The following is a 9309-nucleotide window of genomic DNA, read 5'->3' as shown; positions in this document are numbered from 1 at the left end:
TCCATGCCCACACAGCTGCAGTATTTCTGGACTGTACACACAAGTCCAGAGGGTAAGAGTGCTCCACAATTTAGATCCCTCCTCAGGGTACTGAATGATCTAGTTATTGATTGCTTCCTTGCCTCTTTGCCATTAGCTTGTAATGCAAAATACTGGTAACAGATGGAGGAATACTCCTATACACTGAACTCTAGGTAAACCCTTTGTTGTAATCTCCTAAGAAAATAGGAGTACTGTACAACAGCTTTTATTAGAAATGCCACACACAAGCCTAAACTAGGACACCACAGTGGGCCAAGAGGGCTCTATTGCTGATTTTTGGGGAAAAAAAAAAAAAAGAGGACATTAGTTAGAGGCAAATGAATTTTCTTAAGCCAGGTGATGTCAAGCTTCAAATGAACTGTTACTGCTGAATCTTTTAGCCTATTAAAGGCACCTTGCTATTTGTGACAGTTCAAAAATTCCCAGCTTACCTAAATATTTCTTGCCTTTTGGGAATGAGCATTTTGATGCTGCCAACCACCATGCAAGATCTCATCCATAAATTCATAGTAAAGCAGTGCATCAATAATTGTCTGTCAGGAGAAGGCAGTGGCCAAGTTCTGAGTGGTGCAAAAGTTTCTGGACAAGGATTCCACGCTGCATTTTTGGTGATAGCTCTGTCCCTAGGTGGCACATAGAGCCATAAGAGCAGTCTTCATTTTATCAACCACAAATGAGGTGCAATACTAAATGAGATTCCCATAACTGTGATTCAGCAGAAGGACAATAATATTTGTTCCTTTGTCCAGTGGGTACAAGCCACTTCCCAGCCATGCTGATCAGGGCTGTAGCACCAAGGCTGCTCGTTGCTGATAAAATCATGGTGACATAGAAAGTCTGCTTGAAAATAAGCCTAGATCTTTTGGGGGGATTGGCCCACCCCACATACAGGCCAACCTTCTCCTCAGTCAATCAAAGTGCTAATATTGTGTGCAAGGCAATTTGTCAGGACGCCACGTGTCGAATGACAGACAAGTGAAAAATGGCCAAGGTAAGGTCTATTTCTACAATCACTTCCTAGGCATGACAGGTGGGGCCTTGAGATGGCAACTGAAGGTTGTAGTGAGGGAGGGAGAAGTTTTGTGTGATTTTCCAGTTGCTTATAACTCTCTCTCACAGGAACACCTCAGACTTGTCCTACCTTCCTTGCTTGTTGCAGCAGGGAATGAAAGGTGCTGCAGAAATGTCCCCCTGTGCTCTGTCCCTGAGCTCTTGCTGATCTCTGAAAAATGCTTTTACCAGGGCTACCACTTCTGTGCCACAAACCTGGGTCAAGGATGTTTTCCAGTCCAGTAGTTTAGTTCTGAAACATCTCAGTGCTGAGGACTTGCTAGAATAAAAACTCTTTCTAGTTTTTGCTTGGGAACCTGCAACAGATACCTTTTAGTTTCTGGAACTCAATTGAAGTGGAGTGTGTTTGTTTTGGAGAAGAGGCAATAGAGTTGTTAATTTGGGCTTGTAATTATTCACAATTAGCACATTATTCCTTCTTTTTTTTTTTCCCTCTGCTCCTACTTATTTAGTTATCAGATCCAATTACAAACCCAAATTACCAACCATAATTTTTACTAACAGTTATTCAGACATGAATAGCAATGAAACTGAAGCAGCAGAAGGGTGAGGGAAGGCTGGATAACCTAGCAGGAGTTAAATCAATACTTGATAAATTCTTTATCTAATAGTCCATACTAAGCCTTATCCTGCATTGACAAACCCACAGCATTAGCAGTAGATTAAAACCTGTGGGGTCCAAAGGAATCTGAAATCTCAGCTCTGACTGGAGGCCATCATAACAGTGCTTAAATCAGTGGCAACTGCAAGTCGCCTCTTCCAGCACCACCTCCTCCTAATGCTTAAATCCCATTTGTGTAAAACAGAAAAACAGCTGGCAAACTGGAAAAACACCAGTTCAGCTGCCTTGTCGTAACCAGTCTGGTGAGTCATGTTCTGTGACCACTCATCAAGGAACTGATCTAGACTAAAAATAAAATTTATTAAAAGGGGTAAGGGAAGGAATGGTTATTTAAAACCAGCTCAGTTCTGTGATCTAGAGAGCCACTTAAAGGTCTGGGGTGAGGAGAACCATGTGGGATCACAAACACATGGCCAAGGGTGGGGAAGAGGTGACAAGATAATGGGGAGGAGCCCATCTGAAATCAGAACAACTGCCAAAAGAAATGCTTTTGTAACCACAGCCTCTGGAGAGAAAAAAGACAAGAGGAGCTGAGGCTCTCACCTCATAAAACGCGGGCCTGGCAGAAACAATTGATTTTTCTTTTGTGCATTTACACCACTGACCAAACAAAGCAAAAAATCAATCATTTTAGATTGATGAAAGGGTTTCAGTGCCTCTAATTGGAATCACTTCACTAAAGAATAACTATCAGTTTATAAAAGAGAGGCTTGATTTCTGGGGTTATTGTAAAGATTAATTAGAAAAAATTCTATCATTACTGTTTCCAGAAAAAGAAATGGAACCTCTGCAAAAGCTTTGGCTTAGCACAGCAGGGCTCTCTTATTTTCACTTTTTTGCTTTTTTGATGGAAATGTTTCACCAAAATCCACAGAATTTCTGAATTCATTCCATCTCTAGCTGCTCATGTGGAAAGGTTCCTCCCAGCTCAAGATATTACATAATGAAGGGCTGTGAATAAGAGTTTCCTGAACTGAGAAATAAAATACAGGGTATAAAACCCAACAATTCACCCAGTCAAAACTGTGTACGAAGGAAGAAAAACTAAGAAAAACGTAGATGTCCTAGATGATGAAATCCTTATCCCAGATTAATCCAGGGGTAAGTTTATCATTCCTGGGACACAACTAGAACAGTTACAGCCTGTAACTTGTGTTTGCAGGCTCTGCATTTTTTGTTTATAATGAGCCAGTTTGTCTTGCAATGCAAGTTAACTCACTTCCATACCCACACCTGAGCCACTGCTTAAGCTTATGTAGGAGTCCAGGGAGACTATCAGTAGTCAAATCCAGATCTCTTGAGTCTCATTTCCATGTGATACTGCAAGACTATCCTTCTTTGCAAGTAACCTGGTTATTTTAATAAGCTTTTAAAAATAGAGAACTGCAAGAAAATTCAGGCAGAAATCATAAACCTTATCGCTATGACAGCATTAGCATTAACATGATACAGCTTTACAAGGCAAAAATACTGTCCCAGCATCAGGACGAATTTCTGAGACTTGAGCTTAATTTTTCCCACTCTGAAACCATTTAGCAGTATCCAACCATAAAATGAAAACATCCTAACACTTTTTTTTTTACTTTTTTTTTTTTTTCTTGTTTTGTTTGGAGTAATATATTGATACCTCTCAATAAATTCTACTCTATTCCATTTTGAAGTTGGAGTTTTTCTCGGTGCTTGACAATGTACCTGATTTGCCATAGGCAGAGCTGCTAAATAAACAAATCTAGGCTTGACTTCTTCATTAAACTCTCCCTGTTTTCATATTATCCAAATGGTGCACCCAGTCTAGGAATCCCTTGTGCTCTTTTTCTTTTTTCCTTCTTTTTTTCTTTTTTTTTTTTTCTGACTGTGCTATCAGAAGGCTTTTTGTAAGATGTCTGCGGGATAATTTACTGCACATCACCTCATTCAAGAGTCTTGGTCCTAATCCAGTGTCTAAAAGGGTTTTTCCTCTAATTCAAACCCAGCCTTGACAAAGTAATAAAGGCAAGGTGGCATCAGTTTCCTGAGAAACAAACTGAGGCAGTGGAGAGCTGTGTGTGGAGATTTTTTGTGGACACAATGATGAGAGGGGACTGGACACCAGGACACCTCATTGTCCCCCTGTTTCCACATCTCCAAACTTGAGCTCTTTAAGCCTTTCTCTTCCCAGTGAAACGAGGACAGGCTGTCCCAGGATGCAGCTGACATGAGAAGAGCTGTGACCCTGGGAGTCAGCTAAGGGTGAAAATAAGAAGTTTTTGGGATGTGTCTGACGTGACTCCTGTTCAGCAGGTTTGGCTCATGGAAAAACACATCCACTTTAACCTTCTCCCTGCCCTGTTCAATCTTATTTGAACAGCAACCCCAGTCTAATGAGAAAAAGGCTTATTAGATGTTGTTTCTTACATGTAACCCGTGTCCAGGAAATAATATTGAAGATTGTGAGATACTGATGTGTTCTGTCAATATTTGCATTTTATAATTGTTTCTCCAAAGAACTGAGCAGGCAGGACCTCCCTGATGGGACTCTGGTCATTTACCCTGTGACTTGAGGGAAAAGACAGAATATTAATAAGGTTCATCTCAGTTCCCTCAGCAGATCATTTACTCTCTCCCTGTTCATTACTCATTTATAAATAAAATCTCAGAATGAGTGATTGGAAGGAGCTGGAGTCCAGGGAGAAAGGTGGGGGAAGATTGCACACCAGCAAAAATGCTCTCTGAAAACCTGTGTCTGTTTGCAAATGCAATGAACCTGTCCCTCAAAGCCAGAGGACTCCAGCTTTATATCACTATAATCAAAAGCAGACTCCAGATCATAATCCTTTGAAATTCAGACTGAGCTGTGCAGGCTGTGGGAGCTAAGGGACTGGAGGAAGAGAGCTGAAAAATGCCCTTTACTACCCTAGATCAATTCCTGATGATAATGGGGATCATGGAGATGTACTATCTGATCTTCTTAATGGGACTAGTGCAGCTCTGTCTTACTTTACAGGGCAAAGATAAAAAGCACAGAGAAACACTGGAGGACACAGAGAAATGCCTGGGATTTGTATTTCAGTAGAAAGCAATTCAGGTAGCATCTTAAAAAGATACCACTCAACTGTTGGCCAGATTGCTAATCCATGACAGACAAAAAAATACATCAGATTCATTTAAAATGTATTCCTGACAACTTTCCTCAGCAATGGACGAGTAACATGTGTATGTCCCACTGCTGAGCTGAGCAGTCCTCACTTACTGTAGTGTAGAATTTGGAGAGAGCCGCTGCTGGTACCCTCATGTATCAGAGATGACTTTTCATCTCTCAGGAGCTTTGCTGGTCTCTGTTAAGCAGTTTTGTGTAGTCCACATGGCAGAAATGAGTTACATGGGTCAGAAGTGGCCCAAGCGCAATGCTTAAGGTCTCTGTCTGTAAGTGCATTTTAACGAGATGGTTTGTTCTGCTACATCAATGTATAGTCCTGCTTTTGGCAGCAGCACAAAGCATCTCAAGTGATATGAGTTTGGAAGGATCACCATAACTCAAGTGAAGAATATTGCCCTTAGAAAATTATTTCAGAGATACAGCTCTCACAGCTAGGACAAAAAAAGGCAAAGGTATTTTATCCATACTTTGTAGCTGAGGAAGCTGAAGCACAGAAAGATGAAGTGGGTGGGTTCAGATACTCAAAAAGACCTGAAGTCTTTTCAGGTGCCAGCATTGCAAGGAATTCACTAACATTCACCTCATGAAATCCCCAGAGTTATCAGACCAGGGTCACAGATAACTGACCCTGTGCCAAACCTCTTGCTGTCCACCTGCCTGTCCATCTCTCCACTATTCTAACATTTTATAAAGTTTGCTTCTAAAATTATTTTAAAATGCACATACTTAAAGCCACCCTTTTATGAAGGTGGTCATCCCAAAGCTATTGCAGCCAAGATAAGCAGCTGTGAATGCCAGTCACATCACAGCAGTGTTGATTTGGTCCCATGGCAACTTGTTCTGTGCATGTAAGCATGATCTCTAGCACAGGAAAGAGGAATGAGGAGCCCTGAGTTCAATGATTCACACTGCTTAGTGGGAACAATTCCCACACCTCAAACTGACCCATATGGTGGATTATTAAATGCTCTGAAGAGCAGGTTTGGGGATGATGCAGGTTAAATACACCACTTGTATTCAGGAATGAAAGAACATAAGGGATTTCCTTGTAGAGACCGTGCTATACATATACGGAAAAGGGCCAGGAGTAATTCGATAGCTTATGGCATTGCTCACCTTTGGGATGTGGATTTAAATCCATTCCTCCAAGCTATTCTTAAAACTCAGACATGGCTAGAAATCACAAACACTTAAATCTGTTTACATGGGATTTTAATTCTGGGGAGCTGTGCACTGTAAGGATTCGGGAAACCAGGCCTGGCCACCTCCTGAAGCTGCTCAGTGAAAGCCACGCACACCAGCTGTGCCCACCCTCTGCAACAACACAGGTTTAAATAATTCCACATTAAAAGCCCATCTAAGCACTGCTTTGCTCTCTGGCTCATTATGCTGTGAACCCTTTGCTTCCACATAGCATTAAGCACATGAACCTGTTGGCTAAAAGCACAGACCACCAGTTTTTTTCTGCATAACGATATAATTGATAACTGCAAGCAGTTCTGCATTTGTCAATGGGTGTCTGATACTTAGGTCACAGAATCACTCTAAACAGTGTCCCACTTGGCAAGCAAAGCATGACCATTTCTGTCCCCAAACATCTCCTTTCAAAGAGCTTTAAAGTTGTCTCCCTGTCTTATTTATCTTACACAGTGATTTGGTGGTGAGACAGATGTGAATATATGTCACATTTTGCAACTTCTCAGTTGTTAAAACACCCCCCCACACACTTTAAAGTGTACTAGATGGGGTATGGAAGAAAACAGCTCTTTTGAGTAACTTACACCAGTCTAAAAAAAATTCAAGGTCAAAGCTCTTAAAAAAAACTACTATTTTTGGAGCAAGACTGATCACTTATTACTACTATGGTTATTATTATACTTATTATTTTTGCAACGAGGCCTTACTTTTCATGAGCTTCTTCTGCCTTCCTAGATATTTCATTTTTTTTGTTCATTTGTTTTGTTCTGAAAAAGAATTAGGGATAAAACTGCAGAAGTCTTAGTAAGGGACCACATCAAATCTGCACCATAAGGTTTCATCCCATCACTTTAGCGTCTCAAACATTAGGATTTAAAAGATCCTCTAGGAAGAATATAAGAGCAGGGCAAGCAAGTAGCAAAACTTCCTTGATACACTCTCCCAGACTGCACTAAGCCATTGCTTCTTAAGGCAAGAATGTCCTTTTTGTAGTTCACAGTTCTGATGGATTTTCTTCCATGATGCTGTTTGATTTTATGGGAGCCCCTAACATTGACACTGCTTTCCTGTTTCCACTTTTGCTCTGACAGAAAGATTGCATACTTGCACCTTTTCTGTTGCAGAGCCTTTAGATGCAATGCAGCCTGTTCTTTGTAGGTGTAGAAAGAAGCTGGTAAAAATCCACTTTCCTCTGCCCAGGACAGTCCTCTAACACTTTCCAGGCTGCCTCGGGGTGTGGGAAACATTCTCAGCATCCTAGTAGGAAAAGAGCCAAGACCTGTATGGAGGCAAGATTCCTGTATTTCATTTTTCCCCATGAAATTTCAGAAGGAACAAACCCAGTAAAAAAGAAGAAAGAAAAAAGAAGGAAGGGAGGGAGGGATTTGTGGGGTGGGAAAGGCTGGGATTGGCTCCCGCTGTGGCTTTTGAGGTTTTAGTGAATTAAAGCAACAAATTGTCCATTTGAGTGAAACCCACCCTGCAAATCCCAGTCCTGAGGAACCCCGAGCCAAAATCCCAGCGGCAGAAAAATCAATTTTTCTTCGAGCAAATCCAGCGAATTCCGGAGCTTTTCCCCTCCCCTTGGCAAAACCCTTTTCTCTGCTTTTATTTTGTTTATTTTTTTTGTCTCAGCTGTTCCCGATCTCTTTTCTGAGGGGTTGGGATGAGGAGATTGGGCCGGGATTTAGGGAGAGAGGGACGCGCTCCCTGCCAGGTTTTTTCTGGGAAAAAAACCCAGAATCCGGAGGTAAAATCTGGTATTTTGATAATGAAAGTGCAGCCCTTTTCCAGAGAATTCCTCCGGCCTAATTGGATCTGCTTTCCCTGTTCCCATGCGCTCCTTGTTTGGTTATTTATGGAAAACATCTGTCCGAGGCCTGACGGCTCCCTGAACTGGGAATTCAGGGAAAAATCTTGGGAATTTTCTTGGGGAAAAACATCCAAATCCCAGGCACCCTCTGGGGGGGACAGGAGCCCCCAGCAGGGCAGGGAAAAACCCCAATTCCGTGGGAAAAATATGGAATTTTCCAGGCTGGAAAAGAAATTTTCCTCCCCCCCGAGTGGTACTGGGATAAAGGCAGGGATGGATTTTCCAGGTGAAAAACAGGATCGGTCCCAGCGCTGCCTCAGCTGTGATTAACCCGGGTAATTAATCCAATTAATTAATTAATTAGTTAATCCCGGGGTGGGACACGGGGGAGGCCGAGCTCTTCCAGGCCGGTGGCGTCATCGCTTTGGAGGTTTCCATCCTCTCCCGCGAATTTCATGGATTTGGGGAAGTTTTTCCTCCCTTTTCCCACTCCCGGGCTGGAGCTGAGGGAATTGGAGCCAAATTCCAGAGGGAATCTCCCGATTCCCGGGATCCGGCCCCAGCTGCGGGCACAGCCCGGCTGCAAATCCCGGGATTTGTGGGGTGGGAAAGGGCCGGGAGCCCTGGAATTCCCAGGATTTGGGGTTCAGCGGTGGCAGCTGGAAATCAGCTGGATCCTACCTGGAGCAATCCCGGGAATTCCTCCTCCCTGCGCCGGGCACAGCCCGAGATCCCAAACCCCGCTGGCTTTTCGGGGAATTTTTGGAAGTCCAAAGAAGCGATGTCCAAATGCTGGGAGGAATTTCAATGGATTTCTCCCATTTCAGTGGGAATTTCGCTGGATTTCCCCCATTTCAGTGGGAATTTCACTGGATTTTCCCCATTTCACTGGGAATTTCTCTGGATTTCCCCCCGGTTGCAGCAGGAATCTCTTCCCATCCCCTCTCCCATTCCCTTATTCCTTTCCCTCTGTCCCAGGGTCCCCCAATTCCCTTTTCCTGTCTCCTCTCCCCGTTTTCCCGAGATCCTGATCGCATTCCTGGGGCTGTATCCATGCCTTAGTGCTCAGGCCGAGCTTCCCGAGCTCGTTCTGCTGAGAACGGCGGCTCCAAGGGCTTTGATGGCATCCAATTTGGGATGAGAACCCCAAAATTCTGAGCCTGGAACCCCAAAAATTTGGGCCTGGAACCCCAAAAATTTGGGATGAGAACACCAAAAATTTGGGATGAGAAGGGTTAGGGTGGAGAAGACCAAAAATTTGGGCCTGGAACCCCAAAAGTTTGGGATGAGAACCCCAAAAAAATTTGGCCTGGAACCCCAAATATTTATGATAAACCCCAAAAATCCAGAGTCTAGAAAGAACCTCCAAACTTCTGAGTCTAGAACCCCAAAACCAGAGCCTAGAACCCCAAAAGTCTAAGTCTAGAA

This window comes from Parus major, chromosome 6, assembly GCF_001522545.3.
Source record: "Parus major isolate Abel chromosome 6, Parus_major1.1, whole genome shotgun sequence".
Classification (NCBI taxonomy): Eukaryota; Metazoa; Chordata; class Aves; order Passeriformes; family Paridae; genus Parus; species Parus major.
This window is presented reverse-complemented; position numbering follows the sequence as displayed.